At 49.9% G+C, this 21,089-nt stretch overlaps 1 long non-coding RNA gene across 1 annotated transcript; it reads left to right on the forward strand.

The window, feature by feature from the left end:
• Window positions 1–518: 518 nt before the first annotated feature.
• On the forward strand, window positions 519–2,751 carry LOC311428924. Its single transcript, XR_014687956.1, has 3 exons — window positions 519–667; window positions 1,334–1,796; window positions 2,653–2,751. It is a non-coding gene; the product is annotated as an uncharacterized lncRNA (long non-coding RNA).
• Window positions 2,752–21,089: the final 18,338 nt, after the last annotated feature.

Here is a 21,089-nt window from a genome sequence, read left to right on the forward strand (position 1 = left end):
TAGGTTGATCAGTGAAGACAGGAAAGCTCTTGCTGAATTGTGTCAGAGCACTAGCTTTGGACCACATAGTTCGAATCACATCCGTACACCATTCCAGATTAGGTTAAAAGATTTTTTCTGCTTGCACGTATTCCAGAGCTAGCCGTTGTTAATGATCTGTGTACAAACCAGGACCTATGGTCCTTCAATCTGACGGCTTAAGTTTGCTGCATCTAAAGTAAGTTGCGTGTGCACAAAGCACCACAAAATAGCTGACATGCTGCAAATCATCACCTGTGGTAAAATAAATCAGGTTTCATATAGGCAACAAGTGCCACATCTTTTTTTCCCTTTTTAACTTGCATGTTTCTTTCAGACTTCATGATTTGTGTTTCTGTGCGCTCCGCTTTGACAATGCCAATCGCAAGCGTAAGAAAAAGAAGAAAAAGGAGAAGAAAAAGAAGAAAAAGGAGAAACACCAGGAAAGCAAAAGGCTCCTTGGAACACTTAGATCCTCGTTTCCAGAAGATAATGCGGGAGAAGAAGGAAGAATCCCATCCTCCAGATGGCTCTTCATGTGAATAATGCAGAAGTGAGAGCAGTAAACAACCTTACAAGGAAGGGAAGACTTCCAGTGCAGGCGAAAGCAAGAAATACTGCTCCATCGCATCCAACGACTATACTAAAGGTAAGCGGCCGCAGCGTGTGTGAGGAATTCCTTTTATATTAATCTCGAGATTATTTCAAACAGTCTTGAAGTGCTTGATGACTTAACAGTCTGCAGATTTATTATCAAATCAAAAAAAAACCCCACTTGGTAGACTATTTTTTTCCCAGTTTTGAATGGCCACTAGGAAAGAAGGCCTGAAATAAAGAGGTTAAAGGCAAATGGTTTTCATTTGGTTTGATGATGAAGTGGCAAACAAGAGGAAGAGTTGCAAGCTCCCTTCTTAAATTCAGTCCAGCCAAGTAGGAAAAGTAAATGTGGACAGCTGTATCTTGGCAAAGAAGATAGTAGGGAGCAAGGAGGTTTAGCAGTCAAGATGGAAGGTGATGCCATGAGGCTTAGAGGCTAGTAATGTTCTAATGAATCACAGCCTTCCTAAAAAAAACCTGCCTGAACAATTCACGTGAATAACATACTACCTTCAGCTATTTCAGCTTCTTGCTGTACAGCTGAATGCCTTTTACGTAATGTTTGGAGAAGTAAAATCTCCGAAGAGGTTTTCATATCTTTTGCCCAGTTTGGATGATGAAGTAAATTGCCAGAGTCAGTAGATTCTGGCACTGACAAGTTTCTTCAAGCTTAAGAGCGAGTGCAATTGTTTCCAAGCATTTTTCTTTTCTGAGACAGGGAGCACCAGAAGTTGTCATCTTAAAATACGACATGGAGGGGAGGCTGGTTGTTCACACATTCTTGCCAACATTCATGCAATCTGTCCCATTATCAAGAACAAAATTAGGGACTGAACGGAGGTCTTTCAAATTCCAGTGTTGCAAAAATGGACTTTTTACGATACTAATGTCAAAAGAATCCTGATTGTACTAGACTGGAAGTATCTCTTCTAGCTGAAAAATCAGGAAGAGCACAGAAGAAAATGCCTCTGCTCTACTGCTCTTCGGGCTTCAGTGAATTCTCTGGCCAGCAGATGGCGAACTCGTTCTCTCTAAACCAGTCCAAAGTAGAGGAAGAAAGTCAACGTCTTGCATGCATTACACAAGTGCGGGGCATGGGGATCCCTGGGCTATATACGTGAAAGAGATGTTCGTTGATAAATACAGCAGTACCCGCCCCACTTGGATACACTGCTTGCAAGGTAAGCAGGATAGGAGGGCTGTGCAAAGCAATTCTGTTAAATTGAGGAATTCAAGTATTTCGTCAAGCCTGAAGATACTAATTAGTTTCCTTTTGGGGAAGGTCAGTCTTTCAAAGCAAAGAAAAAATGTCTCTTAAGCAGGATTTTCTGAATGGTGGAATCTAATCTGAAAAAAGACCACTTCCACACGTTAATTATTTGCTGGTTTATTATTTTTAATTTTCTACTGTATTGAACCTCTTAAAGAAGCTAGGGACAGACTAGGAGCAACGGAGGACTTGTTAGAGTGCCTTTTAAACCGGAATCATGTTCCTTTGAATAAATGAACAAGGATAGCTAGTGACAATTTGTGATTTAAGGAAATTGCAGATACGTGAGAGAAAGAGCAGCATTAAAGCAGTTAAATTCCTGCATTCCTAAGTGCTCTCTCTAGCAAGTTAGTGAACGCTTCTGTTCTGTGGCTAGGATTTGGTCAGCTTTGATCACTAGTAAACCAAGGATGCCGTCCAGTCAAACCTTCATATGACTGTAACTTACCTAAGGTCAACCGTTTGCTATCAAAGCAGGTAGCTTGGTCCTACTATTCTGTACAGCTCACCAATTTTAGCATAGAATTCAAATGTAGTCCGTTTAATGGGAGGACTTTGGAAGCCGCCTTCTCCAGTCAGTTCAGATGTCGGCGAGGGGCTGGTGAGCCGCTGGGACGGAACCCCCGTTGCCCGGGTTCCCCAAGCAACCGCCCCACTCTCCAGCCACCATGGCAGGTCCAGCAGCCGGCTCCCGCTCCTCCCGGGGCTGCGGCCCTGCTGGCGAGCCCAGCGCCCCAGAGCTCAGCCCAGCGCCCTTTTTCCCACAGAGGGTTTCCCCAGACGGCTTCCGCGGCTTGCGCAGACGCAAAACTCCCCCTTCGTCGTCCCAGCCGTGCCGCCAACGGTGGCTGCCTGGCTGCTGCCCTCCCTCCCCGGAGCGACGGCGCTGCCCTTGCAGCCCCCGCAGGTACCCACCCTCCCCTCCGCGCTGCCCCAGGCCACCGTCTGGCACGTGGTGCCGGGGGTCCAGGGGCAGGTGCTGCAGCTCCCCGCCGGGGTGCAGCTGCCACCTGGGGGGCACCTCCCAGCCCAGGGGCACCACCTGCAGCTTGGGCAGCTCCCCGCCGGGGGGCAGCTCCCTGCTGTGGGGCAGCTCCCCGCCGTGGGGCACCAGCTGCAGCTGGTGCAGCTCCCCGCTGTGGGGCAAAACCTGCAGCTGGTGCAGCTCCCAACCATGGGGCACCAGCTGCAGCTGGTGCAGCTCCCCGCCGGGGGGCAGCTCCCCCACACCGCTCCTCCCTGTGCCCCCGTCCATCAGTGGGGACAGCCCATGGTGACGGGGACACTGGTACCCCACCATGCGCTGGGGCTGGGGCCCAGGGCCGTGCTCCATGGGGAGCTCCTGCACCCCGCAGGCACCTGCCTGTTGCAGGCCCCCGCCCAGCGCAACCCCCCGCCACCCCTCGTCCCGGGGCCTCCGCTGCGGGGGCAGGCGCTCCCCACGCCCCGCACCCTGAGCAGCAGCCGGGGGCAGCTGCCGGAGCCCTGCTTGCACGCCGTGGGGCTCAGCGAGGACCAGGGGCCCCCGCTGCCCGGCCCCACTGCCCCCAAGCCTGCCCAGGCTCCAAGGACCGCCAGCACCCAGACGGCGACGCCTGACGGTGAGTTTGGGGCTGGCACAGCCGGCCGCTGGGCGCCCCACACCCAGGGGCCATGGGAAAGCTGACATCGCCCGTCTTGGGGGATTTTCTTGCTTCGTCCTCAGCGGCGACAGCCCCGCAGGTGCCTGAGGAGCCCCCGCAGCTGCCCGAGCTGGGCCCTGATGCCTTTGCCGAGGCCTTTCCAGAGCTGGCAGGGGACAGCCAGCAGCTGCAGCACATGCAGGACGAGCTCCTGGCCGACCTGGACATCCCCATCCCCGGCATGGAGGAGCTGCTCAGCTGGCTCGATGCCGTGGAGCCCCAGGATGCCTTCCCCGATTTGCCCAGCAGTCCTGCCCTCAGCCGCTTCCTCTCGCAGCTGCCCGACCTCTGCGAGGACATCAAGGAGCCGAGCACGCAGGGACTGGAAGCCACAGGAGCCCTCGGTGAGGTCCCCTCAACCCCTGGGCTGCGCCCCGAGAAGCTTGAGGGTGGGCTGTCGCTGCAGTCCCCCGTCGTGCCAGCAGTGAGCCCCCCGCTCAGCCCTGCAGCCAGTCCCCTGCCCAGTGCGCTTAGGAGCCCCCTACCCAGTCCACCCCTGAGTTCCCCCAGGAGCCTCCCTGACACCCAGCTCCTCAGTGCCCTTAGTAGACCCCTGCCCCAACCCCCCCAGCGTTCCCTCAAGACCCGCCCCAACCCCAAGGTCCCCAGTGCCCTTAGTAGACCCCAGCCCAAATCCCCCCCGAGTTCCCCCAAGAAACGCCCCAACCCCAAGGGCCGCACTGACCATAGGAGACCCCTGCCCAAACGCCCCCTGGGTCCCCTCAAGAGCCCCCCACCTGCCCCTGCGTCCACCGGCACCAAGCGGGGGGCCAAGCGCCCTGCGCCCAGCAGCACCCCCGGGACAGCGCAGAGCTGCCAGCACAGGAGGCCGACGACAGAGAACCCCCCCGGCAAGGAGAGGAAGACGCTGCTGGGCCAGGCTGGCCAAGGCCGCAAGAGACCGTGCCAGGGGAAGACGGGTGGCAGCAGCACGGTGGCTGGCAGCAGCAGGGAAGCAGGCAGCAGCGGGCAGCAGCTGGCGATCAACAGCACCACGGCACCCAGCAAGAGAGCGCGAAGCCCGGGGGCTGCAGGGGGGCAAGGAGCAGCGGCGCCACCTCCCCGCAGAGCGCGGCTGCTGCCGGAGACTCCGAGTGGGGAGCCCCGTGCCATGCGGCCCCAGGACAGGCTCTGTCCCCAGGCCAGCGGGGCCAAGACGCTGCAGCGCCAGCAGCCGGGGACAAAGACCCCCAGCGAGACTTTGCAGCCGCTGGGGGCCAGGGCCAAGGCGCTGGGGCCAGCGTGCCAGCTGGCCTGTGTGCAGCCGCAGCCCACCTCCAGCAGCCCCAGCAGCATGCCCAGCGCCCCGCCGACAGTGCCAGGCTCCAGCTACCCGTGACCGACCTCGGGCTTCTCCTCGACGGCCCCCGCAGCACCCAGGCAGGCACAGAGACCTCTGCAGGCACCTGCTCCAGCTTCAGCCACGCTCCTCAGCCCTTGCCCCTCTCGCTTGCCCTCTCCCCTCTCTCGTGCTGGAGCTAGGGGATGGGCTTGCCACTCACAGGGATGGCAACAGCGCCAATGGCAAATGCGCGCGCGCCTCACCCAGGAAGGTGGCAATGGCAAGCTGGGGAGATGCTGGCAGCAGCTGGGCTGGGAAAGCTTGGCCATGGCAACTGCTGCTTGGGACACCAAAGGGCTGAGAGACAAGACTTGCTTCTTCTTTCGGGGCATTGCTCTTCTTTCCTGCCTTCTGGATTAAATTCCTCTCCTTAGGTGGTCACTCAGCAAGGCCTCTGCCTGCAGAGCACTTCTTCTTGCACTGGCATGCCAAGGGGATAAGAACTGGGAGGTCTTTGGGATAGCAAATGATCAGTGGGATGGGAAGTGATGATGGGGATAGCAATTCATTGGAATGGGACAAATGGGTTTTATTTGTATTAAATTTAAATTTTAAAATTTTCATTTAATTTATTGGTTTTCTTATTTCTTTAATTAAATCCACTTTATTGACTGTGTTGTACAGTACGGCATTGTTTTATTATTATAAAATTATAAGTATTTAATAGCATTAAATATTTTTATATATTAATATCTTATAAACTGTAAGTATCATTATTTATTATTTTGTTGGTTTTTATTCCTTTTCTACCCTATTAAACTCTCTTTATCACAACGCACTGGTTTGGATTTTATTTTTCCTTCCGAGTCGTTCTGGATTCACTCCGGATGGGGGGACACTAGCGAACGCCTGTGTGCTTCAGATCCAAGGTCACCTTTGCCCTCATTCAAGATACATATTTGCATCTGTTGTTGTGAAACAAAATTAACAACAGGAACAATAAAGTTACCTACTTGCTAGCAGCAGCTCTACGTTTGCTGGGGTCTGCTCTGTGCATTTTGAAGACCATTCCATGCTCTTCAGCCCCTTCAGGAGGAAATGTATGGTTCTAGGAAAATGCGTCTTGACCTGATGCAAAGCTGTGACGCAGCCTGCAGCTGCTGCAAGCCCTGGCATTTTACCTGCAGCCCCTCCAACAACTCTGATGTTCCCTGCATCGACTTCAACCACTGCGGCAGGACCTGAGGCCCCTCAAAGCCTTGTCACACACCCTGCGGCCCCTCGAGCCCCTGGCATGTTCCCTGCAGCCCCTCCAGCCCCTGGCATGTTCCCTGCAGCCCCTCCAAGCCTGGCACAGGCCCTACAGCTGGCTCCGGGGACGACCCCGCTGCTGTCTCAGGCACCAATACACACAAGGGGAAGGAATGCATGCAGAAGTCATCTCGTTTCGGAAGGGCAGAAAGTCCTCCCAAGGAGGGGAAGGAGCAAGAGGAAGGCGAGGCAGCCTACCCCAAGGTAGGGCCATCCCAGGGCACAGGAGGCTGTTGGAAAGGAGATTAGATAGAAAAGCAGCAGGAAGCAGGTGATCCCCATCCCTGGGTGAGCTGCGAGCCATGGGACAAGATTGCAGCTGTCCTCCAGGCGAGCACATTGTCAGCTGGCTGCTGCGCTGCTGGGATAGCAGCTGCGGGAGCCTGGCAGCAGAGGGCAGGGAAGCCAAGCAGCTGGGATCCTTCTCTGGGGAAGGGGGCACTGAGAAAGCGCTTGAAAACAGGGCACAAGCCCTCAGCCTCTGGAGGCGTGAAGGAAAGGGATCCCTTCTGGGAAGATGCTGTGGGCTTGCTGAGGCTCGAAGAACAGACGGTGCTGGCTGCTACCAGCGTGCTGCAGCAGCGGCAAGACAGAGCCGTGGTGGTTTTCCTCAGCTGGGCAGCTGAGCTCCAGCACAAGCGCTCTCTCCCTGCCCCTCCTCCAACGCCAAGGGGAGAAAAGAGGCTGGCAAGGGCTCAAGGGCTGCCAGAAGGACAGGGAGATCACTCCACAAGGAGCGTCACGGGCAAAGCAGGCTCAGCACAGCCTGTTCCAGTCCAGCCCGGGGCCTGCTCCTGAGGGGGCTCTCCACAGGCCGCGGCCTCCTCCAGGCCACAGCCACCTGCTCCACCGGGGGCTCCTCCAGCCACAGGGGGGCTGCAGCGTGGAGATCTGCTCCACGGGGGACCCATGGGCTGCAGGGGGACAGCCTGCTCCACCAGGGGCCTCTCCCTGCACAGGCCGCAGGGGAACTGCTGCTGGGAGCCTGGAGCACCTCCTGCCTCCTGCTGCACGGACCTTGGGGGCTGCACAGAGCTTTCTCACTCCTCCCTGAGCCAGACGCTGCTGGGCAGCAGCTTTTGTTCCCTTTCTTAGATGGGCTCTCCCCCAGGCGCAAACATCATCCTTTTGCTCTGCGTTCTGGGCAGCAGCGGGTGGGTCCCTCCTGGAAGGAGCCTCCTGGCAGCGGCCCTGAGCTCCCATGGGGCAGCTGCTGCATTCTCCTCACAGAGGACACCCCTGCAGCCCCCCGCTCCCACAGCCTGGCCACGCAAACCCAAGCCAAGACACCGAGCGAGCCTCCCTGATTGCCAGCCAGCAGCTGGCTCAGCCTGGGACCCCAGGCCAGTGCCCACAAGACTCTCCTGGGCCTTGAAAAGCAAGCCTTGTGGGGACGGAGCACCCACAAAGAACGGACTCACACAACAGGACTCCTTGCCAACACTGCCTCACAGACACCTGGGCCTTGAGCGGGTAGCTCACCTTGAGCGAGCTCATTTCCTTCCCAGTAGCTGAAATGTGCCCTTTCGGGGGCATTTGGGGGCTACAGCGTGCTGCTGAGAGGGATGTTGGAGCTCCTGCAGGGCAGTGCTTCCACTAAGGCAAGGCCTTTTCTGCATCTTCTACTGCCCTGCAAGCGAGGATGCTTGGGGCACACAAGAAGCTGGCAGGGGACACAGCTGCAGGGGTTGCAGGGATTCCTAAAGTCATAGCCAAATACAAGAAAGACAGGAGGACGTGATGCTTCCGAGAGAAAGGAGCTCGCTTTGAGGTCAAAATGCATCCCTTTTTCAGGAAAGCAAGAGATTCTGTGCATTTCTCTCATCCCCCTGAGACAGCCACTGGGTGACGATGGTGCCAAGTGTCTGGAAAGAGACCTTGCTTTCTCAGGCCCCGGTGTCCAGCTGCACACCAAGGCCGTCCCTGGCTTCCAGGCGCAGTTGCCAGGCCCAAGGCTGAGCTCCCCTGTGAACTCCCAGCCCAGCAGACCTTGCTCCTGGCATTGTGGAGCAGCCATTTCACGGCAGCCTTTTCTCCTGGCAGTCAGCTTAGCGCCGAAAGCTCTGTCACCGGGACACCCGAGAGCCGTGGCAGCTCAGCAGAGAGTCACTGTCAGCCTTGGAGCTCACAAAGGTGGGTGGCCGCAAGTGCCCTGAGCGTCCAGCTCGCAATGAGGACTGCTGTGGCACTCAAATTGTCACCTGTTTGCTGCGATGCTGGGATACCTGCTCTGGTAGCCTGGCATCAGAGGCCAGGGAAGCCAAGCAGCTGGGATCCTTCTCTGAGGCAGGGGACACTGAGAGTGGAAATGGAAATGGGGCACAAGCCCTCCGCCTCTCAAAGGAACCCCTCAGATGTTTAGGTATAGTAAACTTATGTATATCTGTGTGACTCTAGACCACAACATGTTAGTGTTCTGGTTTGTCCACTGCTTTGTTGTGGGGGCTTTGAGTTGGCCTCTACTCTTTAGGTGAATGCTGACTTCATATCTATGGTGCACTTTATTCTTGAAATGGGAAGTTTCTACCAATTTCCTGTCCAAAGTTCCTCATAAGCCAACTGCAATCATCATTTCAGATGTATCTCCCAACTTACACATTTCCTAATTCTCCTTGATATTTACTCAAGAAATGCATTTTCACAGAGACATCATATTTTTCTCTCAACTGGCATCTGGCTGAGCAGAATGATGTCCTTTAATTCCCTTCCACACAATAGGCAACTTGTTCCTTCTGTCTTCTGAACACTTCCTCCTAAGTTCAATGTGAATACAAGTGGCAGAATTTTGCCTCATGTCTTAAATGTGTGGCAGGGCTGCCCTGTCAGGTGTATTTATACTGGAGAAAAAAAAAAAAAAAAAAAAGAATAGCCATACATACCATATAACCACTTAACTTTTTCAGTTCTTCTGTTAACAGTGCATGAACATGGGGTTTTGTTGTTTTATTGTTTGTTTTAAACTCCTGACTGCCATATAGCAAACATGACAAAAAAAAACAAAAACAAAAACAAAAACAAAAAAAAAAAAAAAAAAAAAACAAAACAAAAAAAAAAAAACCACCCTTGGTTGAGAATCTCTAAGCATGGCTCTACTTTGTATTATCAAATGTCACTTCACCTGAACCATTTCAATCACAAGGGATATCCTTCTGTCAGGCTCGGTAGTACTTCCCAACTTTATGTCACCTGGAAATCTCAAAGCTCATATGTAATTTTTAGTCTTCGGCCACCAGGTCCATACTGAACATACCTAAATTTGAAGTCATCTCTGCTCTGAATAGGAGGTTGGGTTTTCAGAGCTCCCTTCCAGCCTACATTTCTCCATGAGTCTTTGCCTCCTTAGCAGCTGCAGTTTCAGAACTGTCTCTGAGAATCACTACAGGGAACCTCTCCTTTGCCGGTAATTCCCTCTTCGAACAGTGTGAACAATTGCAAACTCCCTTGATTCACTTGCAGCCCCAAAGCCCAAATCCATAGATAATGTATCAGAAGCTCACAGAAAGTGAAATAGATGTAGTTCATCCCCTGTGTAGGGGAGCACTGGTCCTACAAAGGCAAGCTACTAAATTCTCTGGAAACAAATTAGCTTTAATAAATTATCTTGTAAATTCCACATTACCCGCTACTTCCCTAGTCTTATCTCTTCTTGCTACAAAACTTTGCCCAGCGTTGATGTCAAACTAACAGGCCTGCACTTGTCTGGATCACTCTTTACATTCTCCTGGACAGAAGTGTATTTGTTACTCTCCCATTCTGGGGACTATCCCTGATTTGCACAGTTGTGATGTATTTTTCCTAATTGACTTGTTCTGTGTGCCAATGCTGTTAATAGGCTAGGTAGATATCAGCTTGTCATTTTTCACTTGAATCACTGTAGATTTTTATTTCACCTCAGATGATGTTGTGCCTAGTGCCCTACCCTCATTTGCAATGGGAATCCTGTCACTGCCCTTAATATCACATTGTTGTTGCTGTTAGATGCAGGAAATAAGATTTGCAGCATTTGAGACATCATTAACTTTTGATCTATTTTTGCCTCGAGTATGCAACTGTCCTAATTTGTTCTCTTTGTTCCCCCTGGTTTCTGTGGCTTAAGTATCATTTACTATTATTGTTTAATTTCCTACGTGAAGGAGGTTTTGGGTCATTCGTACTTTATTTTTGCAGTTTTTAACCTCTGAAATGTACCTTTTCTCATTGCTTTTTTCCCATCTGAATTTTGAATTTTAACTCTGCCTTCTCTGCACTCCAGTCTCAGAGATGCTTAGTCAGACTCAATGATTCATTTCCTTAGATTTCAAAGTTTGCATTTGTAAGCCTCAAAAATTTCGTTTTAAGCCTGGTTTTGTTTTATGTTTTGTTTTATCAGTTTTATGGTATGATAAGCTTTTGCTTCCACTGAAGGGTAGAAGTCATTACGAATAGTGCCAACAAAACAGAAACATAACAATGAAAATGATATTTGAATTCAGAATAGGTATTTAAAAAGTTCACCTTCTCCAGCACAAATGGGGAAAGTAAAATAAATAAATAAATAAATAGAGCAGTCCTAAATCATCAAAACTGGCCAAAGAATTAGAAGAAGCACTATTTTTCCAAGGCTGCAATGTTTTCCATTCATCTCACTGGGCCAGCAGAGCACTAGAGAGCTGGATGCACTGAAGTCCTGGCTCATACCCTAAATGACCTGCAGGAAGATCTTCTTATCTCTGTCCCCCCGTTTCTCCTTTCAATCTCTGTTTTGTCTGTTTGTATCACTAGCTATCAAAGCGCTACTGAGATATGCACGTGCAGCACCCAGCACAACCTTGTTTCAGGCTCCAGTGGGACCTTTAGGCATTACCATCCTATAAACAAGTCACAGTGATAGTGAGTGTAATTACAGTCGTCAAACTATTCCAGCTCCACATCATTAGCCATGCCCTGAGCTAAATAACATTTTAATCAGTCAGATATGTCACCTGTGGCTTTCTTCACTGTCACTTGCAATCCAGCAAACTTCTTCCTTCATGTTTCTAGATTAGACAGAGGGTTCTTAACTGCAGACATCCACTTCCCTGTTCAGGAAGCAGTGAGACCTTTCATCTTCACCCAGAATTAAGATGATATCCAAGCATCATGAGACACAGCGCGTATGTCTCCTAAGCCCATCCCATAAGAGCAGGACATTTACCTCACATGAGAAGAAGACTTAATGCAGAGGCAAAGCAAGATACTCGGTGTCAAAGCCATGTCTGGATGAGCATTCAAGACAGACCAATATTACCCAGTACAGGAGGAAAATCTATCATTTGAAGAAGATTATTGTCTCTGATTATTAGTTTCAAAATTAGTTTTTTCTTTGGATTTCCTCTGAACTTAAACTTAGTTTGGAATGCCTTTGGTTTTGAATAGTTCTGAAATTGTATTACTTCTCCTAAGTAAGTTGATAGTCTGTTCTATTTACATGAAATTCAAATAATATAGTGAAGGATCTGCCATCACTTTTACTGTGTGCCAGGCTGAGAGCCTTCCTGTACTTAAAGGCAACCTATAGGAAAGCTGGGGAGGGGGTCTTTATCAGGGCCTGAAGTGACAGGACATGGACTAATAGCTTTACACTGAACAGTTAGATTTCTAATATATGTTAGAAAGAAATTCTTTACTGATAGTACTTCACATCCAGCCCCTCCAGCCCCTGGCATGTTCCCTGCAGCCCCTCCAGCCCCTGGCATGTTCCCTGCAGCCCCTCCAAGCCTGGCACAGGCCCTACAGCTGGCTCCGGGGACGACCCCGTTGCTGTCTCAGGCACCAATACACACAAGGGGAAGGAATGCATGCAGAAGTCATCTCGTTTCGGAAGGGCAGAAAGTCCTCCCAAGGAGGGGAAGGAGCAAGAGGAAGGCGAGGCAGCCTACCCCAAGGTAGGGCCATCCCAGGGCACAGGAGGCTGTTGGAAAGGAGATTAGATAGAAAAGCAGCAGGAAGCAGGTGATCCCCATCCCTGGGTGAGCTGCGAGCCATGGGACAAGATTGCAGCTGTCCTCCAGGCGAGCACATTGTCAGCTGGCTGCTGCGCTGCTGGGATAGCAGCTGCGGGAGCCTGGCAGCAGAGGGCAGGGAAGCCAAGCAGCTGGGATCCTTCTCTGGGGAAGGGGGCACTGAGAAAGCGCTTGAAAACAGGGCACAAGCCCTCAGCCTCTGGAGGCGTGAAGGAAAGGGATCCCTTCTGGGAAGATGCTGTGGGCTTGCTGAGGCTCGAAGAACAGACGGTGCTGGCTGCTACCAGCGTGCTGCAGCAGCGGCAAGACAGAGCCGTGGTGGTTTTCCTCAGCTGGGCAGCTGAGCTCCAGCACAAGCGCTCTCTCCCTGCCCCTCCTCCAACGCCAAGGGGAGAAAAGAGGCTGGCAAGGGCTCAAGGGCTGCCAGAAGGACAGGGAGATCACTCCACAAGGAGCGTCACGGGCAAAGCAGGCTCAGCACAGCCTGTTCCAGTCCAGCCCGGGGCCTGCTCCTGAGGGGGCTCTCCACAGGCCGCGGCCTCCTCCAGGCCACAGCCACCTGCTCCACCGGGGGCTCCTCCAGCCACAGGGGGGCTGCAGCGTGGAGATCTGCTCCATGGGGGACCCATGGGCTGCAGGGGGACAGCCTGCTCCACCAGGGGCCTCTCCCTGCACAGGCCGCAGGGGAACTGCTGCTGGGAGCCTGGAGCACCTCCTGCCTCCTGCTGCACGGACCTTGGGGGCTGCACAGAGCTTTCTCACTCCTCCCTGAGCCAGACGCTGCTGGGCAGCAGCTTTTGTTCCCTTTCTTAGATGGGCTCTCCCCCAGGCGCAAACATCATCCTTTTGCTCTGCGTTCTGGGCAGCAGCGGGTGGGTCCCTCCTGGAAGGAGCCTCCTGGCAGCGGCCCTGAGCTCCCATGGGGCAGCTGCTGCATTCTCCTCACAGAGGACACCCCTGCAGCCCCCCGCTCCCACAGCCTGGCCACGCAAACCCAAGCCAAGACACCGAGCGAGCCTCCCTGATTGCCAGCCAGCAGCTGGCTCAGCCTGGGACCCCAGGCCAGTGCCCACAAGACTCTCCTGGGCCTTGAAAAGCAAGCCTTGTGGGGACGGAGCACCCACAAAGAACGGACTCACACAACAGGACTCCTTGCCAACACTGCCTCACAGACACCTGGGCCTTGAGCGGGTAGCTCACCTTGAGCGAGCTCATTTCCTTCCCAGTAGCTGAAATGTGCCCTTTCGGGGGCATTTGGGGGCTACAGCGTGCTGCTGAGAGGGATGTTGGAGCTCCTGCAGGGCAGTGCTTCCACTAAGGCAAGGCCTTTTCTGCATCTTCTACTGCCCTGCAAGCGAGGATGCTTGGGGCACACAAGAAGCTGGCAGGGGACACAGCTGCAGGGGTTGCAGGGATTCCTAAAGTCATAGCCAAATACAAGAAAGACAGGAGGACGTGATGCTTCCGAGAGAAAGGAGCTCGCTTTGAGGTCAAAATGCATCCCTTTTTCAGGAAAGCAAGAGATTCTGTGCATTTCTCTCATCCCCCTGAGACAGCCACTGGGTGACGATGGTGCCAAGTGTCTGGAAAGAGACCTTGCTTTCTCAGGCCCCGGTGTCCAGCTGCACACCAAGGCCGTCCCTGGCTTCCAGGCGCAGTTGCCAGGCCCAAGGCTGAGCTCCCCTGTGAACTCCCAGCCCAGCAGACCTTGCTCCTGGCATTGTGGAGCAGCCATTTCACGGCAGCCTTTTCTCCTGGCAGTCAGCTTAGCGCCGAAAGCTCTGTCACCGGGACACCCGAGAGCCGTGGCAGCTCAGCAGAGAGTCACTGTCAGCCTTGGAGCTCACAAAGGTGGGTGGCCGCAAGTGCCCTGAGCGTCCAGCTCGCAATGAGGACTGCTGTGGCACTCAAATTGTCACCTGTTTGCTGCGATGCTGGGATACCTGCTCTGGTAGCCTGGCATCAGAGGCCAGGGAAGCCAAGCAGCTGGGATCCTTCTCTGAGGCAGGGGACACTGAGAGTGGAAATGGAAATGGGGCACAAGCCCTCCGCCTCTCAAAGGAACCCCTCAGATGTTTAGGTATAGTAAACTTATGTATATCTGTGTGACTCTAGACCACAACATGTTAGTGTTCTGGTTTGTCCACTGCTTTGTTGTGGGGGCTTTGAGTTGGCCTCTACTCTTTAGGTGAATGCTGACTTCATATCTATGGTGCACTTTATTCTTAAAATGGGAAGTTTCTACCAATTTCCTGTCCAAAGTTCCTCATAAGCCAACTGCAATCATCATTTCAGATGTATCTCCCAACTTACACATTTCCTAATTCTCCTTGATATTTACTCAAGAAATGCATTTTCACAGAGACATCATATTTTTCTCTCAACTGGCATCTGGCTGAGCAGAATGATGTCCTTTAATTCCCTTCCACACAATAGGCAACTTGTTCCTTCTGTCTTCTGAACACTTCCTCCTAAGTTCAATGTGAATACAAGTGGCAGAATTTTGCCTCATGTCTTAAATGTGTGGCAGGGCTGCCCTGTCAGGTGTATTTATACTGGAGAAAAAAAAAAAAAAAAAAAAGAATAGCCATACATACCATATAACCACTTAACTTTTTCAGTTCTTCTGTTAACAGTGCATGAACATGGGGTTTTGTTGTTTTATTGTTTGTTTTAAACTCCTGACTGCCATATAGCAAACATGACAAAAAAAAACAAAAACAAAAACAAAAAAAAAAAAAAAAAAACAAAACAAAAAAAAAAAACCACCCTTGGTTGAGAATCTCTAAGCATGGCTCTACTTTGTATTATCAAATGTCACTTCACCTGAACCATTTCAATCACAAGGGATATCCTTCTGTCAGGCTCGGTAGTACTTCCCAACTTTATGTCACCTGGAAATCTCAAAGCTCATATGTAATTTTTAGTCTTCGGCCACCATGTCCATACTGAACATACCTAAATTTGAAGTCATCTCTGCTCTGAATAGGAGGTTGGGTTTTCAGAGCTCCCTTCCAGCCTACATTTCTCCATGAGTCTTTGCCTCCTTAGCAGCTGCAGTTTCAGAACTGTCTCTGAGAATCACTACAGGGAACCTCTCCTTTGCCGGTAATTCCCTCTTCGAACAGTGTGAACAATTGCAAACTCCCTTGATTCACTTGCAGCCCCAAAGCCCAAATCCATAGATAATGTATCAGAAGCTCACAGAAAGTGAAATAGATGTAGTTCATCCCCTGTGTAGGGGAGCACTGGTCCTACAAAGGCAAGCTACTAAATTCTCTGGAAACAAATTAGCTTTAATAAATTATCTTGTAAATTCCACATTACCCGCTACTTCCCTAGTCTTATCTCTTCTTGCTACAAAACTTTGCCCAGCGTTGATGTCAAACTAACAGGCCTGCACTTGTCTGGATCACTCTTTACATTCTCCTGGACAGAAGTGTATTTGTTACTCTCCCATTCTGGGGACTATCCCTGATTTGCACAGTTGTGATGTATTTTTCCTAATTGACTTGTTCTGTGTGCCAATGCTGTTAATAGGCTAGGTAGATATCAGCTTGTCATTTTTCACTTGAATCACTGTAGATTTTTATTTCACCTCAGATGATGTTGTGCCTAGTGCCCTACCCTCATTTGCAATGGGAATCCTGTCACTGCCCTTAATATCACATTGTTGTTGCTGTTAGATGCAGGAAATAAGATTTGCAGCATTTGAGACATCATTAACTTTTGATCTATTTTTGCCTCGAGTATGCAACTGTCCTAATTTGTTCTCTTTGTTCCCCCTGGTTTCTGTGGCTTAAGTATCATTTACTATTATTGTTTAATTTCCTACGTGAAGGAGGTTTTGGGTCATTCGTACTTTATTTTTGCAGTTTTTAACCTCTGAAATGTACCTTTTCTCATTGCTTTTTTCCCATCTGAATTTTGAATTTTAACTCTGCCTTCTCTGCACTCCAGTCTCAGAGATGCTTAGTCAGACTCAATGATTCATTTCCTTAGATTTCAAAGTTTGCATTTGTAAGCCTCAAAAATTTCGTTTTAAGCCTGGTTTTGTTTTATGTTTTGTTTTATCAGTTTTATGGTATGATAAGCTTTTGCTTCCACTGAAGGGTAGAAGTCATTACGAATAGTGCCAACAAAACAGAAACATAACAATGAAAATGATATTTGAATTCAGAATAGGTATTTAAAAAGTTCACCTTCTCCAGCACAAATGGGGAAAGTAAAATAAATAAATAAATAAATAGAGCAGTCCTAAATCATCAAAACTGGCCAAAGAATTAGAAGAAGCACTATTTTTCCAAGGCTGCAATGTTTTCCATTCATCTCACTGGGCCAGCAGAGCACTAGAGAGCTGGATGCACTGAAGTCCTGGCTCATACCCTAAATGACCTGCAGGAAGATCTTCTTATCTCTGTCCCCCCGTTTCTCCTTTCAATCTCTGTTTTGTCTGTTTGTATCACTAGCTATCAAAGCGCTACTGAGATATGCACGTGCAGCACCCAGCACAACCTTGTTTCAGGCTCCAGTGGGACCTTTAGGCATTACCATCCTATAAACAAGTCACAGTGATAGTGAGTGTAATTACAGTCGTCAAACTATTCCAGCTCCACATCATTAGCCATGCCCTGAGCTAAATAACATTTTAATCAGTCAGATATGTCACCTGTGGCTTTCTTCACTGTCACTTGCAATCCAGCAAACTTCTTCCTTCATGTTTCTAGATTAGACAGAGGGTTCTTAACTGCAGACATCCACTTCCCTGTTCAGGAAGCAGTGAGACCTTTCATCTTCACCCAGAATTAAGATGATATCCAAGCATCATGAGACACAGCGCGTATGTCTCCTAAGCCCATCCCATAAGAGCAGGACATTTACCTCACATGAGAAGAAGACTTAATGCAGAGGCAAAGCAAGATACTCGGTGTCAAAGCCATGTCTGGATGAGCATTCAAGACAGACCAATATTACCCAGTACAGGAGGAAAATCTATCATTTGAAGAAGATTATTGTCTCTGATTATTAGTTTCAAAATTAGTTTTTTCTTTGGATTTCCTCTGAACTTAAACTTAGTTTGGAATGCCTTTGGTTTTGAATAGTTCTGAAATTGTATTACTTCTCCTAAGTAAGTTGATAGTCTGTTCTATTTACATGAAATTCAAATAATATAGTGAAGGATCTGCCATCACTTTTACTGTGTGCCAGGCTGAGAGCCTTCCTGTACTTAAAGGCAACCTATAGGAAAGCTGGGGAGGGGGTCTTTATCAGGGCCTGAAGTGACAGGACATGGACTAATAGCTTTACACTGAACAGTTAGATTTCTAATATATGTTAGAAAGAAATTCTTTACTGATAGTACTTCACATCCAGCCCCTCCAGCCCCTGGCATGTTCCCTGCAGCCCCTCCAGCCCCTGGCATGTTCCCTGCAGCCCCTCCAAGCCTGGCACAGGCCCTACAGCTGGCTCCGGGGACGACCCCGTTGCTGTCTCAGGCACCAATACACACAAGGGGAAGGAATGCATGCAGAAGTCATCTCGTTTCGGAAGGGCAGAAAGTCCTCCCAAGGAGGGGAAGGAGCAAGAGGAAGGCGAGGCAGCCTACCCCAAGGTAGGGCCATCCCAGGGCACAGGAGGCTGTTGGAAAGGAGATTAGATAGAAAAGCAGCAGGAAGCAGGTGATCCCCATCCCTGGGTGAGCTGCGAGCCATGGGACAAGATTGCAGCTGTCCTCCAGGCGAGCACATTGTCAGCTGGCTGCTGCGCTGCTGGGATAGCAGCTGCGGGAGCCTGGCAGCAGAGGGCAGGGAAGCCAAGCAGCTGGGATCCTTCTCTGGGGAAGGGGGCACTGAGAAAGCGCTTGAAAACAGGGCACAAGCCCTCAGCCTCTGGAGGCGTGAAGGAAAGGGATCCCTTCTGGGAAGATGCTGTGGGCTTGCTGAGGCTCGAAGAACAGACGGTGCTGGCTGCTACCAGCGTGCTGCAGCAGCGGCAAGACAGAGCCGTGGTGGTTTTCCTCAGCTGGGCAGCTGAGCTCCAGCACAAGCGCTCTCTCCCTGCCCCTCCTCCAACGCCAAGGGGAGAAAAGAGGCTGGCAAGGGCTCAAGGGCTGCCAGAAGGACAGGGAGATCACTCCACAAGGAGCGTCACGGGCAAAGCAGGCTCAGCACAGCCTGTTCCAGTCCAGCCCGGGGCCTGCTCCTGCGGGGGCTCTCCACAGGCCGCGGCCTCCTCCAGGCCACAGCCACCTGCTCCACCGGGGGCTCCTCCAGCCACAGGGGGGCTGCAGCGTGGAGATCTGCTCCACGGGGGACCCATGGGCTGCAGGGGGACAGCCTGCTCCACCAGGGGCCTCTCCCTGCACAGGCCGCAGGGGAACTGCTGCTGGGAGCCTGGAGCACCTCCTGCCTCCTGCTGCACGGACCTTGGGGGCTGCACAGAGCTTTCTCACTCCTCCCTGAGCCAGACGCTGCTGGGCAGCAGCTTTTGTTCCCTTTCTTAGATGCAAGATCTTCTTAAATTCAGTCCAGCCAAGTAGGAAATGTAAATGTGGACAGCTGTATCTTGGCAAAGAAGATAGTAGGGAGCAAGGAGGTTCAGCAGTCAAGATGGAAGGTGATGCCATGAGGCTTACAGGCTAGTCATGTTCTAGTGAAACCCAGCCTGAAGAAGAAGAAACCTGCCTGACTACTTGATGTGAATAACAGACTCTGTTCAGCTCTTTCCTAACATAGAAACGGTGCTGACTGCTTCTTCAGAGTAACAGAAGTTCGTGATACTACTGAAATAGTTGTGGTTCAGATGTAGATCTGATTTCTCCTAAGCACACTGAATTCACAACTGTTGATCCTCCAGAGGAGGCTTTGCAATTGAACACGTGGAGAATAGGTAAATTTCCCGCTGTTGTTCTCCTCTCCTCTTGTTTTGTTTTGTTTTGTTTTGTTCCTAGTAGCATAGGCTTAAGACTCTGAAGAAACAGGCTGCTTTTTTTCATTTCCAGCACTGGCTGTTCCTCCTGAGCCCCGCCTTCTATTTTTGCAGTCATAGGATATGTGAATGTAAATTCGTGGAGAGAGGTAGAAAACTCTTTCAACTGGTGTTTTTTTGGCTATGTGGGGAGAACAAATAGAGTGGTTTTGAATATTCTGGCTCTTATTCAGAGCAGCATGTGGAGGGAGACAGATGCGTTTGCTTTTTTAGTGCAATGGCTTCAGAAGCAAGAGGGGCAAAAGCACTTTCTCTGGGAGCTGAAGAAGGTGTCCTAATCACAGGAGAGGTTTCTAAATGGCATATCTTTGCGAGGGTTCCTGTAGTCCGGAGGTTTTTGTTTGTTTGTTTGACGTTGGAAGGTTTTACTCTTAATATTCACATCCTTCAGCAGAAGTGAGAAATGTGATTTTATTTTGTGCAGTGTCGTGGACCCTCCGAAATCTCCTGGGAACGATGAATACCTCGCATAGTACCAATGTGATGACGGTGGAGACAAGGAGAAACCAAGAAGATCAAAAGAACGTGACCTCATTTCAAAAGAAACCGTTTTGTACGGCAAAGAGTCTTGTGAGCCTGGTGAGAAATTGCGGCAAACTTCCTCTCTCAAGTCTGACACTGAATGTAGCTCTAAAAACCTTTCCTCCTCAGCTGTTACAGAGAGATGCCAAGATACAAAGGACGAGACTAAAACCACTGAGAAAAAGCATTACCGAAGCAAGAGGGAACATGCTCCTAGTGAAGAGAAGGAGACTCAAAAAGCAGATCCTTCGAACAAGAGAAGGGTAAAGTTGAATACAAAGAATACAAACTTGAGCTCCTGATTGGCTTCATGCTGAACTCTGTGCTGTTCTTGTCCTAATCTTGGTCTCTCCATAGATAATATGGTTTAAATCCAAATAGAATCATGCGATGAGGAAGATCTCACTGCAACAAATTCAACATCTAAAATCAAAGTTGACATTTTCCGTGATTTTCTTCCTGAGCAGAAGTGTGCGGTACTCCTTTTATATTAACGTAGAGATTATTTCAAACAGTCTTGAAGTGCTTGATAACTTAACAGTCTGCAGATTTATTATCAAATCAAAAAAAAACCCGACTTGGTAGACTATTTTTTTCCCAGTTTTGAATGACCACTAGGAAGAAGGTAGTTCCAGCATCAAGAAAGTCATGTGGAATGTAACAAAATGTACTGAACCAGTAAGTAAAACTTATATTTTTCTATTATTTCCATTGTTTCAACTCTTCAGATGTTTATGGATGGCATAGATAACAGAGGGGAGATCGTGGTAATCGGAGCTACCAACAGACTGGATTCTATAGATCCTGCTTTACAAAGACCAGGACGCTTTGGCAGAGAGTTCTTCTTCAACTTGCCAAATAAAGAGGTGAGAACTTAAATTCAACGTTAGTGCTACCATGGCAAAGTCCAACTTTATAGGAAAAAAATAATTGACAACTTGAACAAACGAGTGATATGTGGAGACACTGCATTGTTCCATGGAGGGCAAATCTGGTACTGGATATATATGGTCAGGATGATACCACCAAGTAGTTAGTTCTATAATCAAACCTTTCATTCCCCAAGTTGTACCTGTTTGCTTAATTATTTAGTCCACTTGGGTGTTTTCATCATGAAGTTGTGTTTTTGGTCTCAATCCTTCGCTTATGAATGAATAGGGGATGTGTTTGCATTTGATTGTGCCCCTGCTCAGTGGTAGTAGTTTGAGTCATAATTCTTTTCTTCTTTATAGTAATTGTAGCAATTGGAAGCATTGTGCCAGAAGTGCTTTCTGTGAATTTACTGACTGAAAATCAAATGTGATGAAGTAATGAGACTGTCCCAATGAAAGCTTGCTAAGTTTTAGAGAAGTTTTTTGGACAGCAAAGAAATGTTTCTGGATAAATTTTTCATTACAGTATTTTCCTCTGGGTCCTTAGGTCTCGTAGTTTGGAAACTT

Source organism: Aythya ferina (assembly GCF_964211825.1).
Source record: "Aythya ferina genome assembly, contig: HAP1_SCAFFOLD_195, whole genome shotgun sequence".
In the NCBI taxonomy this organism is placed as follows: domain Eukaryota; kingdom Metazoa; phylum Chordata; class Aves; order Anseriformes; family Anatidae; genus Aythya; species Aythya ferina.